This window comes from Neopelma chrysocephalum, unplaced genomic scaffold (genome assembly GCF_003984885.1).
Source record: "Neopelma chrysocephalum unplaced genomic scaffold, ASM398488v2 Primary Assembly neopelma1_319, whole genome shotgun sequence".
NCBI lineage: Eukaryota > Metazoa > Chordata > Aves > Passeriformes > Pipridae > Neopelma > Neopelma chrysocephalum.
In genome coordinates, this window is record NW_020897981.1 from 733362 (window position 1) to 752425 (window position 19064).

Genomic DNA, 19064 nt, shown 5'->3' on the forward strand with positions numbered 1-19064 from the left:
GCTGAGCACAGTGAGTGTACCAGAAGAGGCTGAGAAAACTCTATTTGTTATCATGGTAATTTTAGGGAAATAAATACTTTGCTCCTTAGGGAAATAAATACTGTGCTCCTTAAGAAATATGTTTATTTTGGTTGGAAGAGGAAACCAGGCTAGTTGTAGAAAGCCAGTTAAAAATAGACATCAAAGTTCTAGAAGGTTATATACATTCTATAGTCTTTTAAAAACCTTGCAATTGAAAGCACTCTTTCAGTCACTGGTTTAAACACTCATTAAGGCCCATTCCTCCTTAAAGTTCAGATAAAATGAACATATCTCCAAGTCCTCCATTGTTTCTTCGAGGCACATTTGCCACTGGAACTTTATTCTCTGGGTACTGGTTCCTCTGGTCTCATAGAGGTCTTCTGCTAATTTGGGTTTTCATGTACATTTTTATTTTTCTGCGTTTTGAGCAAAGCAGTTTTGTGCAACATGTAACCCTCGATAAACAATAGTTGTTTTTTAATCTCGAACCAGAAATATATGGCCAAAAATCTCACCATACCCCTTTGACCAACTATGCTTCTAACATTGTAATTACAGGGATCTTGTTTCACAGCTCACAGACAAAGCAAATGTGTTTGTTTTACTTTATTAGATTTCTTATAATATGTTCATACAAACCCAAATGTGCATATACACACTCTGTCAATATTGCTTACTGCAATTTATTAAGTTTTATAAATTTTTTCCACTAGGTCACTGTGTTGTTAAACAGAGAGTGAAGGCAGGATCAATGCTAAAGATGGGAAGGCTAAATTTCTAAGTAAACAATCTCAGCTTTCTCTTAATAAGTTTATAAGGGATGGTGTTGAGGAAGCTTAATTAATCATTAGCCTGAAACCTCTCTTAAAGCAGTTGTATTTTTCTAACAAGAGAATAAGAAAACAAAAGTATTTGGGCATAAGCTGCAGCTCGTGCTGCTGTTTCACTCTTCCCCGAGTGCTGCAAAGCCCCTCAGTCAGTCACTGTAATCCAGAGCTGGAACTGGGAGCGCGTTTGGGGGATAGATCTTGTTGCTTTGTGATGAACTCGGAGGCCCTGGGAGAATCTCTTGGTGTTGACAGCCCCTGACAGTAAATGTCGCACGGACTGGGAGGGAGCTCAGAGCCTTCTGGTGACTGCGATGAGAAGAGACACGGTGACAGAAGCCCTGATTGATGAGCCGTGCCACGAGGAGAGGGAGCTGGGTGTGAGTGTCTGTAATTGAACGGGCCACGGAAGTTATTCCTGGCTTTCCTAGGCCGGTGACACACACTGCAGAAGAGTTTTCACAGGGGAGGCCTGTAAACCTCAGCCCTGGTGCTCGGCAGCTCCCTGTTAACACAGCGTTAAAACTTAACAGGCTGGTTCAGCTTCATGCCCAGAGTGATAATGAAGCAAACGACAAGAGGAGATGGTCAGTCCTGCAATTACCTTCAGGAATGTTCCTTTGTCGGCTTTTGCCTTCTCCTTTTAGTGCTTTCTCCCCGTGGCTCTGTGATCTGACACCGTGGAGACGTTGATTACCGAGGTTCCCTGGCTCTGACACTGCGCTGCTGTGACACGGGCTTGTCACAGCCATGTTGAGGACAGTGCTGATGCTCCTGGCGTTAACCAGGGCTGTGAGACCTCGTAGCCCACTCACCCAGCAAAGCATCTGCTCGCACTGACCAATTAAATTGGCTTCTCTCTCATTAAAACCCTTGTGCAGGCTCTGGTGTGTCACAGATCTTTAAAATCTCCATTATGAATTCCATTTTTTTCCGGGTATTTTTAGCTTATACTTGAAGAAATGATTATTGTCTCTTGCACTTAAACATATCAATTTCGGCTCCACAGATGTCTCCTCTGGGCCATATTCAAAGACCTGATCTGACTTGAACTGCTGAGTCCGTAGGGAGGATTTCAACACTGCTCCAAGCACTTGGACATTGGAGCTGTGCAGGGAGGAAGAGGGAGAGAAATTCAAGCCCTCCCCCATTTCCTTTGGTAAGCCAGGAGCACATCCCTTCCAGATTTACTTGGTTGTGCCAATTTAATGTGATTTCTTCTGAGGGCCTGGAACCACTCAAGGAAGGCTGACAGGTTTTATCAACAGAATGGAAACTGAAGTGATAAGGTGAGAGTTGTTGACATGATAACTAACAAACAGAAAAACTTCAGTGTCCCTCCAGCTAAATATTGCACTCTGCAGGTAAGGAAACGATGGCAACAGCTGTGGTCTTGTCACCGAGCGAGAGTGTTTTAGTGCAGAGGAGCAGGAGGTGAACTGTGAAAACAAACACATTCAGTTTGCTACAGACTATTTCCCTCTATTACTTTTAATGAGAGCTAAACTCCAAAATGCACAATGGGACAATAATATTGTGGATAGAAGGAAGTCTGTGCACAGCTCCTAAATTCCAGACACCCGGTTGCAATTAAAATGATTGCTGTGTATTATTAATGGCTCGCCAGGAGTTTAAGGCTGTGATCAGGGCTGGGACCAACTGGTACAAGTCACTGCACAAGTGACTGAAAGGTAGAGCTGTCCCTGAAGGAGCTGAGTTAACAGCCTGAACCCCCTGTGCTCAAAGGAGCTGGGAAAGAAGTGTAGAAAGGTGAGAGGAGGATGTTACAATACATCACTGTAGAGGCTGGCAAACAGCAGCTGGGTCACTACAGGCAGATGTTAATAAATGCTGCCTAATTGTGGGTTTTTAATAATTATTTTTTTTTAAATTTTAATTCAGAAAATGTGGTAGGAGGAGGGCAGATGGGAAAAGAAGTAGAGACCTCTAGTGAATGATGAATTAGAATTAACGGGCACAGAAAGTACCGCAAGTACAGCAATTGTTTACTCCTCCTTTCCCCCCTTATATTCTTTTTCCTGAAAACATGCAGGGATTATGTACGAAGTGTAGCTGTCACAGCTCTCCCACAGCCCTTGAAATCGTTGTCTGACAGCATAGAAGGCTTCAGCAGCTGAACAAAGAGGCACGAGACAGAGCTTTTGTACGGTGTCCGTCCCCCCTCCCTGGCACCTGGCCTGCTCGGCACGACTGGGAACGACAAATGCCAAGTGATCCCTTCCCATTCAACTTCTCATGCTAACTTTGTTTTTCACATGAAAGAGGTTTTGTACTTACCATGTTTGTCATCCTGCCATGTAGCTTTTCTTTTGCCTGTTACAGTTTGTCTCAGGTGAAGGTACCAGAAGTGTGCTTTGTTTTGGAGAAGCAGAGACACCATAAATCATACAGGGGCAAGGTTGTGCTTTTCTCTCCAAGCCGTGCTAAACTTTGGAACTTTTTTTTGCCTGCTATTCAGCAATGGGGTCATATATTCATAGAACAAGCTGTTACAACGTTGAGATGCATTTCCTAAATTGTGCAAACTAGCTCAGAGCCCATCACTCCCTGTGTAGAGTTAGTGTTGCTTTTTGTGGATAGCCAGATTATGGTTGTCAGGGCTGAAATTTATCTTCCACTTTGTCATGAGGCTTGCTCACTGTTGTAAGATCTTGAAGTTTTTTGTAGTAAATATTATCCTAATTAATTTAGTTTTTATCAGAAATCTTCTTCACTGTTCAACCAACTTCCCAAATCATTCCTGAACACATTGAGCACCACAGACCTTAATCCCCATGGGACTCCCCTGATGATCATCTTCTACTGTGAAAACTCATCCTTTAGTATAATCTTCTTTTTCCAGTACTAAATTCTTATTTAACTCTGTGAGGTCCTTACCTGCAGTCCCTGACTGTTTAGTTTATTTAAGAGCCTTTGATGGGACCTTCTATGCATGAGGTTTCTGGAAGCTTGGGGTGAGTTGGAAATGCAGGGAAAATTTCTCAGCTGGAGCTCTGCTATTTACATGCTTTTGAGTCCTTCAGAGAATTCCAGCAGATTTAGGAGGCTCAGATTCCTTTTACAAAAGTCATGTTTACTTTTCCTTAACATGTTACTTTTATTCATGTGCTCGCTAATTCTGTTCTTTGCCAGAGCTTCAGCCAATATGACCCAAATGGACATTAAACTCAGTGATCTGTGGTTTCTTGAATTGCCACTGGATTTATTTAAAAAACCTGATTTCTTATTCGTTACCTTCCAGCCCTTTGAAAATCACAGCAATTTTCAGCAAAAGGTTACATACATACTGAGGGTGTTAGGTCAGATGATTCATATTTAACATTCAATAAAAACCTTGCCTGAATTCCATCCATGCCCAGTGATATGTTGTTATTCATTTTATCTGGTCTGTAATCTCCGCTTAACACCCTGAAATCAAGACAAGCCTTCTCTGAAGGCCTTACAAACAAGATGCTGGTTCGAGAGTTTTCAAGGTTCTCCAGGTGAACAGAGATTTGGGAAGAGAAAAAAAAAAGAGCTTGGGATTTTTTTGTGATGGCATCATCTTTTCTGAGTCTTCTTCCTCACACTGACTCTTCCAAGGCTTCTTGCTCTTGGTGTGTTCAGGAAGGATTTATAGCATACTTTTCTATTTCTTTAGCAAACTGCTTCTAAACTCTTTCTTCAGTCTACGTTATTGTGCTTTTACATTTAGTCTGCCAGAATTTATGTTCTTTTTAGTTTTCCTTTTTCAGACACAACTTCAGCTTTTTGCAGGATACCTTTTAACTTCCAAGAGCCTCCCTGATCCTGCTGTTTTATGATGCCAGCTTTTTGTTTTCCTCTCAAGTCTTTTTTTTTTGACAGGTTATATGCATTTGCTTTGAGCCTCCAATATAGAATCCTAAAATAGTCTACCTGCCATCTGAAAACATTTTACCTTTCTGGCTGCCACTCTGAGCGTTTTCTTTAACAAATTTCCTCATTTTCGAATTCCCTTTCTCTGGAATCAAGCACAATCACTGCATTTGCCAACATTACTTCATTTCAGAGGATGCAGTCATGAATCAGCTAAAAGGATTAAGGGGTTTGGCCCAGCCCTGTCTCTGGGAAGCCTACAAATATCAGCCATTAACATTTCACTAATGTTAATTTACCTGATTTCATTAACTGAGAAACAGGGAAAGAAGCAGCTTGCCAAGGCTGGCGATGGTGGGAATTCCTGCCCTGGAACAGCAGCTTCTCTCTCCAGCCTCCAACAGACAAAATGACAGGTAATTGAGGGAAAAAAAATCAATCTGAGCTGATTTCTCACCACGTCACTGAAGTTTGGTACTAACTAGCATGGGTGATCTGGGGCAGAGTGAGCAGCAGAGTCAGGATGAAAATGTCCAGTTGTCACACCAGCAAACACAGGAATGATCCAGATGGGATGGACAGTGTGTGAGTGCCTGTGGCTCTGCACTGTGATAACACTGGAAAGTCATGGAATCACAGAAGGGTTTGGGTTGGAAGGGACCTTAAAGATCATCCAGTGCCACCCCCTGCCGTGGGCAGGGACACCTTCCACTAGCCCAGGTTGCTCCAAGCCCCCTCCAACCTGGCCTTGGACACTTCCAGGGATCCAGGGGCAGCCACAGCTTCTCTGAGCAACCTGTGCCAGGGTCTCATCACCCTCACAGGGAAGAATTTCTTCCCAATATCCCATCTAACCCTGCCCTCTGGCAGAGTGAAGCCATTCCCCCTTGTCCTGTTGCTCCACCCCTTGTAAATCATGCCTCTCCATCTTTCCTGTTGGCTCCTTCAGGCACTGGAAGGCTACAATTAGGTCACACTGGAGCCTTCTCTTCTCCAGGCTGAACAATCCCAAGTTTCCCATCCTTTCCTCCCAGCAGAGCTGCTCCATCCCTCTCACCATCCTGTTGTGGGGGACCACATGAAAAGCTTTACAGAAGTCCAGATAATGGAGAGCTTAGAAGGCTTCATGACTTCAGTTCACATCTAACAAAATCTTGGGTATGGTCTGACCAAAAAAAGGCCTAAGACTGAATTGGCAGAGGCTGGTTTAGGATCCAGTTCTTTTTGTGTCCCTCCAATGACAAACTACTCCTTGCAGTGAGCAGTAGCTGCTTCCAGGCAGCTCCAAAGCTGTTTGGGATAAGGAGTCTTTGCCAAGCAAAGGTGACTAAACCTTTCTCAGGTGAGAAACTCCTCTGAGGGTGAAAGGCAGCTCCACTCAGGTGCCACAAAGCACCTTTAATGCAGGGTGAGCCACCCCACCCCATTGCAGTGCCACTGCTGAGTGGCATTGACTGCTTAGCAACGGGGAGAGTGATGGGGATGCAGATGAATTGACTGTTTTCTGAGCAAGCTGGGTAGGAACAGAAGTAATTAGCTGCTAGCTGATGAAAAGGCATGCTTAATTATTAGTATAATTATAGATATAATAGACCAGGAATTATTCAGTAAAAGTAAGAAGGCCAATATGTTACGAAGAAGGTAATGGGAATGGAGGAGAAAATGACAGCAGTGTGAATTCTTGAGAGGAAATGTAAAGGATTAAGATGATAAATCAGGAATCTTTTGGTTTTCTACTCTCTGACATATCAACTCAATTTAACAGGGTACACAGAGCTAACGAGGTCTGTGGCGTGCATGATTTCTTTTATATAAGAAACCTTATAGATGAAGTTTTATATAATGTTGATTTAACTGAATGTATGCCAGTGAAATGGAGCTGTGCTTCCATAAATCTCAGAAGCTGCACAATTTCACAAGGATCTTTGCTGTCCTTCCAGCAGTTTCCAGCCATTTGGTTCGATGGATCCTGCAGGAAGCTGGGCTATAGCTGGTTCTGATCAATATTGGTCATTGATTATAATGATTTGATAAGGCAGCACAGCTTTCCCCTGGCACCCTGAGAAGTCACAGTGACTAAGAAAGTGTCATATTTATCAGCTGCCCTGCCTGGCCACTGCAGCTTTAACTGCTTTCCATGGGAAAATGGCTGGAGATAACAGGCTGAACTGCACTAACAGGGACATCAGTTGTTAATACAGGATGTAGAATCACTGAAATGGGTAGTTTGGGAAGATTTCAAGTATTTTAAGATTTTTTTTGGTGTCAGAATGGACATAGTAGGGCTACACCTGCCTTTGTGCCAGGGATTGGACTGGATACTAATGACTCCAGCAGTGTCTTCTGTAGGAATCTGCAGCTGAGAGGCCCAAGATGTCCACATTTTCTTTTCTAAAATTGTAGTAGTTTCTAAAATTATGTCATTGGAAAGGGAGACTGGCACCAGCAGCTCTAATCTGGGTTCTGTGAGTCTGAGAGTAATGGTGCCAAAGGATTACAAACCATTTTGCCCATTGTGCTGGGTGGGAAGGAAAATCAAGATACGAAGATTTTATTGAATTAGGATTTGAGGACTAATTATTAAAATGGCTTTTGATGAATGAGTTGTGAGTCAGGCTGGTTTGGCAAATAGCATTTTGATAAGGTATTTGTAAGACAGATAGTCTTAGGACGGTAGGATGAACGTAAAGCACTAACCTTAATGAAGACATTAATGCAAAAATGATGCAAATGTGCATGAGCAATTGCTGTGTGAAGGCACTGGGGTACATCAGGGCAAATTGGGTACAGACAAACTCTAATCATCTTCAGCTGGGCACAGAATCATTGAAAAATGAAGCTGGAAGAAATCTCAGCTGATCACTTATTCCATCTCCTCCTTCCACACACAATCAGATCTGCTTATGATATTCTTGGCGTGTGCAGAGCGGTTGTTTCTCTTCCATTTTGTAGCAGACTTTGATCTGCTCCAGGACTGTTCCTGCACTGATCCTGCTCTGTCAGGGCTGTTACTGCATCTTTCCATGGTGTTCTCTCTTTTGAGCATGCTCTGTTCTCAGTCTCCTGATTCAGGTCATGTTTTCCAGCCCTCCAACCCTTCGTGTTGCTGCTTATCCTGTCAGAGGAGCAGCACCCAAAGCTGCATGTGCCTCTGCACTGAGGTGTCACTGAGAACAGCAAAAGGACCTGCAAGATGTCTTGTAGGCAATTCTTCTGCTAATATGCCTGAGGAGTGTTTTCTCTCTGCTCAGACAATAACCCCTGTTCAGCTTGTTATCAGAACCTTTAGACTGGTTTGTTTTCCAGACTGCTCTCTGCCCAGCTGATGTCCATCCTGTATTTGTGCACTTTACTCCTGCCTAAGTGAAACCACAATGCTTTTTACCATTGAGATGGCTCCTGTATTTATAGAGTTGTCCAAGTTGTCAAAAGTTTCTAATACCACTCTCCCCCATATATTCGCAGCCACTCTTTGCAGATTTAATCTTGGCAGATTTAATAAACACACAGTCCATTCCCTCATCCAGGCTATCAATAAAATATTGAGTGGATCTTATGAACAGCTGAGTAACCATTCAATTTGTCCTTTGCATTTCACAGTGAACCATTGGAAACTGCTTTCAGACTGCAGATTCCAACCAGATTTGTGTCATGACTTCAGCCAGGGCATTCTTCACCCACGTGGGACAATGTCAGGAGCCTCAGTGACATTGAGGTGTGTGGAATCTGCTGCTTCTTCCTTACCCACAAAGTCTCATGCACTGGAGACCAAAATTAGACTGAATCAGCTTGTTTTGTTCCTGAGGGATTCATGTTGACAAGTGCTCATCTCCTTATTAGTTTCTATGTACTTAGAATACATTCTGATTATTCTGGTGATTTTCTGTTCCTGGGTGTTAAATCTTTTGGTATCTTGCTTATTCTGTTTGACTGTGAGTGTGTTCCAGTATAAGAACTTTGTGGACAGTTGTGAAGGCAACAGATACAAACCTTTCACCAGGAGAAGCCCTGTGCCAAATGTGAAACTCCTGTGATAAAGCACAGAGACACAAGTGGTTCTCAAGGGAGTGCTGGAGGGAATGTTTTGGCAAAAAGAAATTATTTTATTTCAGTCTGAGAAATGATGATGCAAATCAGTGTGATTTAAAAAAGAGATTTCAGGGTAGCTTGGGAGAATTCTGAGCAGTTTAAACTACAAGTCTGAACAGTCTTGTAGAAGTTGTCTTGTAGATTAGATATTAGGAAGAAACTGTTCCCTGTGAGGGTGGGGAGGCCCTGGCCCAGGTTGCCCAGAGAAGCTGTGGCTGCCCCATCCCTGGAAATGTCCAAGGTCAGGTTGGACGGGGCTTGGAGCAACCTGGGCTGGTGAAAGGGGGGTGGCAGAGGGGTGAAATCTTTAAGGTCCCTTCCAACCCAAACTCTTCTGTGATTCTATGATAAATATGGTCAGGGTCACATAAAAGAAGTTGGGAAACCTAGTTTTGGGTTGCACTGACTTCTTTGCCTATAATAGATTGATAGTGAACGTCTAAGAAAACAGAAATAGAGATTAGACTAAATTTCATAACCTTTTAACCCAGAGAGCCTGAATCTCCTCTGCAAAGTGTCTTCTGCACTCTCATAAACTCACAGTGTTGACATGAGCTTATTCACAGCACAGGGTGACCTTTGCACAGCTCAGCCAGAAGTGCCTGTGTGCTGAGCTTTAGTATCTCCTCTCAGTGCACCCACGTGACTGCAGGGTTGATCTTCCTAAACCAACGTGTTATGCTGGGTCCTGTAGCACTTCTGGGCTGTTTGATACTGTGTGGATGGGAAGTGGATGTATATTTATGTGAGCACTCCTGTGTATGAGTCAAGGGAGAAAAGATCACCATTGCAATGGGTATGAATGATTTGTTGTTATTCAGAAACATTGATTTTGCCTGAATTCAATATCTAAAAAAAGGCCAAAAAAATACCACCCAACAAACTCTTATCTGTGTTGTGCATTAACAAGGCTTTGGGTCAGTACCTTTCCTGCTGTGCTGTTATGAAGAATTATCATCATGGTCATGCCTTGAGTTGTTTGCAAGAATCACAGAATGCTTTGGGTTGGAAGGGACCTTAGAGATTCCACCCCCTGCCATGGGCAGGGACACCTTCCACTAGCCCAGGTTGCTCCGAGCCCCGTCCAACCTGGCCTTGGACACTTCCAGGGATCCAGGGGCAGCCACAGCTTCTCTGGACAACCTGTGCCAGGCCCTCCCCACCCTCACAGGGAAGATGGAACTGCTGGCAGAGGAGGGAAATCAAAAGTATCATCAAACTCCCAAAACAGAGGCAGCTGTATTCCATGTTGGCTGCAGGAATATTGAAATGTGGGCAAGGACCCTGTTACAACTCTTCCTTCTCTCCCTCCTTTATTCCTGATCTTTTGCAATACAGATCCCCTTCTGCTTCCTGGTCCTTTGAGCTTAAGGAGCTGTAGAAATATTTCAGATGTCATTTGTGTGGGGAAAGATTCCTTGCTCACTGGTATCCTTTGCTTTTTTCACGTGCCCTCCACAGGCAGGGTCGGGAATGTTCCTGGTGATAAGCAGACACATGAGAATGCTCTGAGGAGAGGGGTGCAAGGCAGTGCAGATTTACAACACTGAGGTGAGTCGGTTCTTAACAGTGAGGGCTTTGGAGTATTAACTCCCAGTGACTTCCACTACAAGGCAGCTGTTAACATATTACTATGAATTGGCTTGGAAAAAGAAAAAAAAGATTAAAATTGCATAAGTAGATAAATTTTAAAGAGACGGAAATAATAATGACATGAAAATTGGCTGAAAGGGCTGAGTGACAGTAACAATGGAACGTTTTAAAAATAAATGGGGAGCCGGGAAAGGGTGCAGGGAGACATTGCTGCCTGGAGATCACAGAGCCACCTAAGCCTGACAGTTTCTATGACTGCATGAAACAGAGAGACACAGCCAAGCCCCCGCTCTCTCCCAGCACATTATCCTGCACAGCAATCAGGCTCAGTAACAGGCTGCTGAGGAAAAGCCTCCCACTATTTAGCATTCGTTAGAGATGGCAATTTTCAGATTGCAGCACAGGGTGTAAACAAGCCACGCTGGAGGAAGAGGGGAGCACAGCATTTCTCCGAGCTCTGAGTTATTTCTTATTGATAGTCACCAACTCCACAAACCTATGGCAGCACCAGTTTTAAGCAGGGAAAGTAACTCTCGAGCCAGCACCGTTTTCCAGCGTTCTTGCAGGAAGCAACACGACAGGAGGCAAACCACAATTCCTGCAGTAGGACGAGCGTGTGGCTCCCTTGTGGGGCTGGAACATCTGGCAGATTTGTTTCTGTGAGTCATCGTGGCTCTGCAGCCTGCCTGGGATGTGCCAGCTGCCTGCTTGATATTCCATTTCCATTGCATTTTGTAAAGCTTGTCTGTGGGAGGAGGGAGCCTGTCCCCATGGGCAGGGTCCTGCTGGGCTGGGACACCTGCAGCTGGGAGCAAAAGGCTGCCTGGACACACCAGTATCCCAAGGACTCCAAATGTGACCAACTGCTGCCACATATGAGTCAGCAGTGCCCTGGCAGCCAGGAGGGACATCCCTGTCCTGGGGCATCAGGGAGGGGATTGTCCCGCTCTGCTCTGCCCTGGGGCGGCCTCACCTCAACATTGGGGCAGTTTGGGGGGACACAATGGAAGGAAGAGATTGAGCCATTAGAGAGTGTCCAAAGGAGGGAACAGAGATGGGGAAGGGCCTTGATTTGAAGCCGTGTGAGGACACTGAGGGCACTTGGTGTGTTCAGCTGGAGCAGAGGAGACTGAGGGGAGACCTCCCTGCAGTTCCAAGTGCCTGGGCAGGGGCAGAGGAGGGGCAGGGACTGAGCTCTGCTCTGGGGGGACCAGGGACAGCAGCCAGGGAATGGCTGGAGCTGTGTCAGGGCAGGCTCAGGTTGGATCTCAGCCAAAGGTTCTTCCCCCAGAGGGTGATTGGGCACTGCCCAGGCTCCCCAGGGCAGTGGGCACAGCCCCAAGGCTGCCAGAGCTCCAGGAGGGTTTGGATGATGCTCTGGGGCACAGGGTGTGACTCTTGGGGATGGGCCTGTGCAGGGCTGAGGGTTGGACTGGATGATCCTTGTGGGTCCCTCCCAGCTTGGCATATTCTGTGACCCACGTGTGGGATGATACCAGCCAGTGACACAGCCTGGAGAGCTGTCCTGCCCTGCAGAAGAGGTGCGTGGCCCTCGCTGCATCCCATGCTGGCCCTTTTTTTTTTGGTGGGAGATTGTTTTTTCCAGGGAGCTGGATGCCAGCCACCCCAAAAAGATACATGGGTGCTTTTCCATCATCCCTGAGTCCCTGGTTCCCCTAAGCCATAAGGTGCTGAGCACTGCAGGGCTGGGAGCCCTGGTGTGGGGAAATGCTCCTGGGCTCTCACCCCAAGCTTCCCTCGGCCTCCCCAGAGCCTGCCTACAAAATCCAGTCCTGGAATGCTGAGGAAAGGTCACGTGTGACAGCTCTGCTCCAGACACACTGCCTGGGTGAGTGGAGGGAGCCTGCAGTTACAGAAGGTCTTTCCAGCTCCCCTCTCTGAACGAGCGAGTTCACATCATTCTGCTGACACAGGTGCATTCCTGCCTTTGAATATGAATTTTCCTTTGGGATTTCTGCATTCCCTCCCTGTCTTTTACCTGGCCCTAGACAGCCTCCTGCCAGGCCCTTTTGTAGCTTGGTGCTAGAGGTTCCTCTGCCCACCTCTCCCAGCATCCAAGTCCCTGCTCCCTGCAGAGCCCACCCCATCCTTCCCCTTCCAGCTGGAGGTGCTACACATCCACAGCTTCCCTTCTTTGGAAAAACCTTGATGGATACCTCTCATTTTTCCCAGAGAGATTCATGACAATATCTTAGGAGTATTTGATTTCCCCCCCCAGCCACCTCACTGTAATACCTCACTTAAAAATGGGACCTATTCAAAAGCAGGGGAGCTTCTTAAAAGGAAATTAAAAGCAGCTGCTTTAAGGATGAAGAAGATGAGAAACTAGATAAAACCACCCTATCTGAAGCTCAGAGCAATATATCACTAAGTGAAATAATTCTACAAGGGACCAAAAGGCAATATTCTAACAGCAGAGTGGAGGAGAGTGTTCAAAATCAGGGATTTCTGAGCAAATAAAGAAACTATTGGAAAAAAATTAAAAAAAGCATTAACTGTGAAGCTAAACCTGTAGGGCAGGCAAGGGGAAATTTTAAGGTGCAAACTCACTGACAGAATAATAAAAATACTAGTCAAATATCTTCAAAATTGCCAGAATCCTATATTTGCAGAGGTTTGGTATAACAGATGACCAGTCTCTAAAAGGATTTACAGTTAGAGAGAAAACTGTACTTTAAAGTAAACTCAGCTCTGTGTTGGTGCTCACTGTAGTTGAGGCAGGTTCCTCTCCCATGAGAGCCAAACTTATGGGGACAAGTGTAAGGAACCGTCTCAAATTAAGTGACAATAAAATTCATTTTAGGACTAATTGATAAGATGAAGAGTCAGAAATTACCAAGACCATCTGGTAATCACTCAAGAGCTCAGAAGGAAAACAAATATGCAATTATGGAGCTACAATAGTGTGTAACCTGTCACTTAAATCAGTGTCCCTGCAGGAGGGATGGGAGATGGGAGATGTGACAACAATCCCTGAGAAGGTCCCCAGGAACCAAGTGGAGAACTGCAGACAGTCACACTGGAGTCCGTGCTGAGCAATGAGGAGAAATTGTAAGGAAAAAAAAGAAGAAATGGATAAACCCCAACATATTAGGGAAAGTTTTTCTAGTGAGAAACCACAATTCAAAAATTTGTTAGAGCTCATGGAAGGGTCCTGAGGGGGCACTAAGACAACTTAGTCATAAATACATAAGAAATGATCTGGTGGGTCAGACCATGGTCTCTGTGTCTGCAGTGCTCACCTTTCCAGGCTGTGACCATAAAAATCACAGAATCACAGAATAATTAACGCTGGAAAAGCCCTCCAGGATCACTGAGTCCCCCCTGTGCCCCATCCCCACCTTGTCCCCCAGCCCAGAGCACTGAGTGCCACGGCCAGGCCTTCCTTGGACACCTCCAGGGATGGGGACTCCAAACCTCCCTGGGCAGCCCCTGCCAAGGCCTGACCACCCTTTCCAGGGAGAAATTCCTCCTGATGTCCAACCTGACCCTCCCCTGGCACAGCTGGAGGCCGTTCCCTCTCCTCCTGTCCCTTGTTCCCTGGGAGCAGAGCCCGACCCCCCCCCCAGCTCCCCCCTCCTGTCAGGGGGTTGCAGAGCCAGAAGGTCCCCCCTGAGCCTCCTTTTCTCCAGGCTGAGCCCCCCCAGCTCCCTCAGCTGCTCCTGCTGCTCCAGCCCCTTCCCCAGCTCTGTTCCCTTCCCTGGACACGCTCCAGCCCCTCAGTGTCTCTCTTCCATGAGGGCCCAGAACTGGACACAGGACATCAGGTGCAACCTCACCATGGCCTCACCATAATTTTGTAAGTCTCACTCATCCCCCTTGCTGCCTTCTCTCCAAACTGAGAAGCCCCTTTAGTGTCTCTTCCAAAGCAACAACTAGAAATCAGTATAATGTGGTTGATGGTTCTTGACAAAACTTGTAATTGAGCTGTAAAATCCTTTGCCATGGGATATTATGGATGCTCCAAGTTTACTTGTGCTCCGGGGGTAACAGAAGAAGTTAATGGAGAGGAGTTAAAGCATAACCTGTTAAACAGTAAAACCAAGCATTGTGACTCAAAAAGTCCCAAGACACATATTGTTGGAAAACAGAGTAACATTCCAAGAAAGCACCAGTGCCAGCCTGGTGTGTTCCTGAACTCCTTCCCCGGGCATCTGGATTGCAAACCAGCTGCTGGAACAGAGGAACCTCCACTCTGACCCAGCACAGCCTTTGTTATGTTCTGTCAAAAGAAAATGAAACCCATCTGTGGATGTAAACACTTGTGATGGTAGCGGTGAGCACGAGCAGGGAAGGCTGAACTCCTCTCCCCACTCCATCAGCAAACAATGCATTTTGATTTGAATGCTAATGAAGATCTCACCACGATGCTGCAGAGTCTCATCCAGCAATATAAAGAGAAAAGCTGCTTGGTAGAAATAAAGAGAGGGGCTTTAGAAAGGGATGAATATGTGCTGTAAAGATTGATGTCGTTAACCACTCCTGGGTCAAAATATACTTGAAGCTACTGATGTAATTTGAAGTGGGTAAACCAGGCTTAGGAAGAAAGTTTTCTTACAATTGCTGCATCTGTTATGATCTGAAAAGGAGAAGTTTGTATTTCTTGCATCCCTTTAACTCCAAATGATCTGGGCTTTGTAGTCAAAAAACAGCTCCTTCCACAGGCATCTAATCGAGATCTCTTTTGCTTTTTGGATCAGAGCTGAGACAAGCTTCTTTTACAAATTTGTGCTGCAGTCTACTAAAAGAGCTGTTCCTTGCCAGGAGAATATTACATACAGTTCTGAGAGAAATGAACAGAGTCAGCTTGTTTGAGAGCTAACTGATGCTTACTCACAACTCTGATAAGCCTGACATTTACTGAGAAGTGCCACAATTCTCAGTCCACTAAAAATTCCCAAGAGGATTTTTTTTTTTTGCAGTGATGCTTCACATTCTATTGATTCAGGATAAGCTGGAGACTTCTAAAGTGTTTTTTAGTCAAAAAATAAAGCAATGTGGAGCCCAGCTCCTCCGCCTGCCTTCCATACAGATGTACCAGCCTGCCTTGGCACATTTGTTAATGGCTGTGGTATGTTTAATGATGCTCTACAAGTTGTCAGCGCCTTCTGTGTCATATTTCATTTCTGTAGTGTATTAAAAGCACTTCTGCAGGAGTTCTTGGGGCCTTGATTGAAATTACAGAAATTAGACTTGGAATAATGCCACTGAGCACCTCCCCAGAACAGCCCAAGCTTGCAGGGAAATACCTGTTTGGGACACCAGGCAGGGGACTGGGCTGTGCTTTGGCTTTCTAGGGCATCCACAATATCCATGCAGGATTCTTCTGGAATAGGCCCTGCCTGAAAAACGCTATGAGGAAGCTCTTGAGTGTTCAAGTAGATTATGTCAAGCAGTTCCCTTTTGATCATTATTATAAAGATATGTTCAAATAATTTTGAAATACTAGTGATGCAAAATTTCCATTAGAGACACTGTGATAATTAACTCCTACCATATCACACTCCTTATCTAGGAATTCCATTATTCTGCTTCTATTATCATTTTGACCAACTTTCAATGTACAAAGCTCTTTTTCTGTCTCATCTTTTATCTTTTTTAAGTACACAAGAAACCCGAATAGTGGCTAGGAATTTTCTGACAAAATTGTTTTTCAGGGGAGAAAAAATTCTTATTTATCAAAACTTGAACTTTTCACAGGAACATATGTTCCAGATGTCAAGAGTTGCAAAATCCATCACTTCAGGTGGTAGTTTGTTCCCAAATTTAATCATCACTGCTGTTAAAAAATGTGTGTTTCATTTCTGGTTTGAATCACTTTCATTTTTCAGCCCTTAGTCTTTCTTCTGTCTCTGTGAGATTAAAAAGCGTTGGTTGATATTTCCCCCTTGTGAAGGTGTTTATCGAGTGGCCCCTCAATTGAGCTGTTTAAGTTTCCCAGTTACATGTTCTTCTCTCCTCATATTCTTTTTATGGCTCTTTTCTGCCCTCAGTCTAATCTTTCAACAGCATTAAATGGGAACACCAGAATGAGATCCACTGGTGCTTTCAGTGCTGCTGTGCTGGGGGAGTGGGTTCCTTATTTCTGAGCACTCCTCCCGTCTCATCACGCCTTCCCTGAGCATTTGTGGGGAGCTCTGTGCCCACTGAGACCTCTCGAGTCACAACCATTGCACTCCAAGATGGAGTTTTGTGTTCCATATTCTCTGCTGGATCATTGACTGCCTCTTCTTGAACTCCCTCCTCTCGTACCTTGCATGAGATTAAGCAGAGCAGCCTCTCTGTGGCTGCTCAGGCTCCGAGAGCTCTGCAGAGCAGCCAGCCTCTGTTTCTATAAATTGGTTCTCTAACCTTTTTTTTCCCTTTGTGCCATTATATCGATTTATTTTATGAATAATAGAGGTGCCCATGTTTAGTATTTCACCTCTCAGCATTAAGCACTCAGTCTTCTTTCTCTGGTGACTGATGGGATAACTCGCCTCATATATTTACATTCTTACTGCCAGACACTTTCAGTGTATGGTCTTTTCCAGTAAGAATTTTAGCCTGACTAGATTCCTTAAAACATTCTCTCTGACATAAAAAAAGAACCTTTCCCTTTTATGACTTATACTCTCTTTTCTGTAGTTTATGGCCATATACTGTAGTATACTGTTAGTTTTGTCACTGGGATTTACTATTTGCTGCTGTTTTTATTACCTGTGTTTTACTTCGTTTGGTTTTGTGTGTTTTTTTTTTCTTTAATTTAACCCCCCCCACACCTCAATTTTTTAGATTTATAGTTCTTAATTTGGGGGGCAGCTTTGTTTAGCTTCTTAGTCCATTTTGATACAATAAATTTCACCTGGGAGCTCTTCCACCCCTGTACCAAGCTCTTTCTCTGAACTACATGGATACAAAGAGTGTTTGTGTTGTACCAACCCTTAGCAATCTGTTTACCCTTAACTCATGACAGATTTCCCCCAGCTCCCACTTAATTAAACTCATCATGCATGTTTTCCTTGCGAAAAGCCTGATTTCACTGTGGAGTTTTGATGGAGCCCATCACCCCCGGTAGCGGCTCCTTCCCCGGTGCCTAATTGGAGTTGCGTGTTCAAGTGGAAGGATTTCAGAGGAACTGTCAACAGCACCCTGGGGCTAAATCTTCCAGCCAGCAGCCTGACTTTGCCTTCCAGGATCCTTCACTCGCATTTCCCTTGCAAATGTGTGACATGCAGTGGGACCTCGTGCTCCTCCCCAGCACTTCCCGGGTGCCTGGTGAGAGGCCCCGGCGTCGTCTCCCTGTAAGTCAGCGAATCTGTCATCACGTGTGCAGCTGCCACTGTGCTCCTGGTATTTAAACCCCCAGCAGCACAGGGGAGCAAACATTCTCAAGTGAAAAATGTGTTTTCAGGTAGAGCCTTCCTGGAGTTGGCAGCTTGATTTCCCTCGGCTGGAAGGCACCTTCCTGCTGTGTTAATACAGTGTCCTGATGTGCTGCCCCGTCCCTGGAATGGCTCCAGGGATGGGTTAGACAGGGTTTGGAGCAACCTGGTGTAGTGGAAGTTATCCCTGCCCATGGCAGAGATGATGTTTAAGCTGCCTCCCACCCCAACCCATTCCATGATTCTGTACTAAACCATCAATTGTGAGAGCAGAGCAAACACTCTGAGCTGGGTCTTATCCCTCATGTCCTTTTACACTGGTTTTGTGCTTTATATTTGTTCTCTCCTTGTCTCTCCAGATTAGCAGCTCTGGCCTCAGACAGCTCTGGGAATGTGCTGTGAGAGCCATGTGGGCAGTGCAGGCAGGAGCTGAAGCAATTACTGGAGCATTAGTGACTGCCCTGCCTCGTGGAAGGCAGGTGAGATCACTGAGCAGCGTCGAGAGGCAAACACAGTGTAACTCCCTTGAAAAAAAAGAGAAACCAGGGAATGAGAGACCACTCTTCCCAGAAATAAGTCTGAAAAAATATTATATGATCAATTTAAAGCAAATAGAAGATAAAAGGGGGAAAAAAAGGACATAGATTTACCGAGAATTAATCGTGCGATCTTACTGTAATTTCCTTCTTTGAGAAAATAATGTCTAGTAGATGAAGACGAGGCAGCAGATGGGACATATTTTGCTTTAGGAAAGCTTTTGAAACTGTTCCACATGATTCTCTCAGAAGCAGACTAAAGAAATATGGTCTGTATCAGTGCGCCCAGTATTTCTGGCTGGGTGAGACACTTACCTTGTTTCTGGAGAAGGGAGAGCCCATCTGTTGCAGCCCTTCCTCTAATGGATGGTTGCATTGTGCAAGCAGAGAAAAGCCAGAGTGTCCTGGGGCAAGGAGATTTATTGCAGTTGTGTGGGCAGATTCACAGTGCCATGATCAGAGGCACTGAGTGAGCTCCCAGCAACAGTGCTCTGCACTGTGCTCAAAATAGCCCGTCCAGCAGCAGCCCCCCTGCTGGACTCTGGATCCAGGAATGAGGGAGAAACCACAGCCAAATTCCTTGTCCAGGATGGCCCTGTGCAGTTCAGAGCTTGCACTCCATCATTTAGAAGGTGTGTGATTTTACCAGAATCCTGGAATATGCTGAGTTGGAAGGGACCCACAAGGATCATCCAGTCCAGCCCTCAGCCCTGCACGGGCCCATCCCCAAGAGTCACCCCCTGTGCCCCAGAGGA

At 45.2% G+C, this 19064-nt stretch overlaps 2 long non-coding RNA genes across 3 annotated transcripts in view; one reads left to right on the forward strand and one right to left on the reverse strand.

The window, feature by feature from the left end:
- The window catches only part of LOC113978296, a 41960-nt gene that overhangs the window by 5677 nt on the left and 17219 nt on the right, over nucleotides 1-19064 (forward strand). The window contains exons 2-3 of the long non-coding RNA XR_003537534.1: nucleotides 8307-8421; nucleotides 10257-10346. This is a non-coding gene — a long non-coding RNA (uncharacterized LOC113978296). The remainder of the gene's footprint in view (nucleotides 1-8306; nucleotides 8422-10256; nucleotides 10347-19064) is intronic.
- Nucleotides 107-18765, reverse strand: LOC113978297. Of its 2 annotated transcripts, XR_003537535.1 has the most exons (4): nucleotides 18625-18765; nucleotides 5006-5101; nucleotides 3147-3221; nucleotides 107-2287 (listed from the first exon to the last, which is right to left on the reverse strand). It is a non-coding gene; the product is annotated as an uncharacterized LOC113978297 (long non-coding RNA). The 2 variants fall into 2 exon arrangements; XR_003537536.1 differs by lacking the exon at nucleotides 3147-3221.